Here is a 1589-nt window from a genome sequence, read left to right on the forward strand (position 1 = left end):
ACCTCGCTATTTGGAAAATCTACATTAAATATTCAATAAGATATAATTATATTTCTTTTGTCTATGATCGAATCAATGCATTAGAATGAGAATTACCTTGGACTGAAGTTTGTTTAATTTGAGAGTTTCTTATTTAATTTTAGATCTTAATTTTGACTTGTTGATTTCTTCTTTGGATTGCAAATTACCTCGCCCCCCCCCCCCCCCCAACATTTGTTTCTTTTTTCCATTACACAAGTGCACGAAAATCCAATAATTCAGTTTCTAGGGTTCGACCTGGATTTACCACTTACTGTAGAAAATATTTCATAATTGGTGATTTCAATTAATTTAGTTTCTGGTGGATTTGACACCCATGAAGAATTTTAGCACCATTGTCAGGGACTGAAATTCATTGGATTTCATGTTTTTAGTGTTAGGGTATTTTGTTATTAATTTTCTTTATAAAGTATTGTTATTTTCAAGTTTTTGCAAAAAATTACGGTGTTATTATTCATCGGCAGATTTTTGGTTGAATTTGGAGGGCGGCCCATACCTACTTTGAATGAAACGATGTTCTGATCAAGACCAATCAATCCATAGGATTTTTTAGCCCCACCCTCTTGAGGCCAAATTCCATTGTTTTCTAGGGTTTTAAGGAATTTTTCTATTTTTACTTTGATTTCTTTTTGTTTATGACAAGAACTTCTCAATCAGGTGAGTTGTTCTTTGATCCAGAAGTAGAAAAAACAGCTAAACAGTTGAGAAAATTGGCTAAGCAAGCTAGGTAGATTCCGAGTACATCTGAAGGAGTCCAATCTCCAAAGGAGCTAAGTTCGGATTCAAATTCGGATTTAGAGTCAAGTTCTGAAAATGAGACCATGGCTGTTGCTAGGACTTTGAAAGAGTTGGCTGCTCCTAATCTAAACCAATAGCCCTTGTGTGTTCAATACCCTACTTTAAATGTTGCTTTTAAATTAAAATCTGGACTAATCCATTTGTTGCCTAAATTTCATGGTCTTGCAGGTGAGGATCCACATAAGCATTTAAAGGAATTTCATGTTGTGTGTTCCAGCGTGAAGCCTTAAGGAGTTTCAGAGGATCAGATCAAGCTTCGAGCTTTCCCTTTCTCACTAGAGGGCACAGCTAAGGATTGGTTTTATTACCTTCCTTATGGATCTGTCAACTCATGGAATGGGATGAAGCAGATATTTTTGGAGAAGTATTTTCCTACTTCCCGTGCTGCTAACATAAGAAAATAATTTTTTGGCATCTGGCAGTACAATGGAGAGAGCTTGTATGAGTACTGGGAACGATTTAAGAAACTGTGTGCAAGCTGTCCCCATCATCAAATAAGTGAGCAGCTGTTGATTTAGTATTTCTATGAGGGACTTCTACCAATGGACCGCAGTATGATAGATGCTGCTAGTGGAGGAGCTTTGGTTGATAAGACACCAGAAGAGGCAAGGAGGCTGATAACTAACATGGCAGCAAACTCTCAGCAGTTTGGAATGAGAATGGATCACGCACCCATGAAGGTTAATGAGGTAAGTACATCTAACCTTGAGAAACAAATTTTTTATTTAACTTTTTTAGTGAGACAGTTGGCT

At 36.8% G+C, this 1589-nt stretch overlaps 1 non-coding gene across 1 annotated transcript; it reads right to left on the reverse strand.

Moving 5' to 3' along the window:
- Positions 1-1226: 1226 nt before the first annotated feature.
- Positions 1227-1333, reverse strand: LOC131170014 (small nucleolar RNA R71). The gene has a single exon (XR_009140957.1). It is a non-coding gene; the product is annotated as a small nucleolar RNA R71 (small nucleolar RNA).
- Positions 1334-1589: the final 256 nt, after the last annotated feature.

Source organism: Hevea brasiliensis, chromosome 10 (assembly GCF_030052815.1).
Source record: "Hevea brasiliensis isolate MT/VB/25A 57/8 chromosome 10, ASM3005281v1, whole genome shotgun sequence".
Classification (NCBI taxonomy): Eukaryota; Viridiplantae; Streptophyta; class Magnoliopsida; order Malpighiales; family Euphorbiaceae; genus Hevea; species Hevea brasiliensis.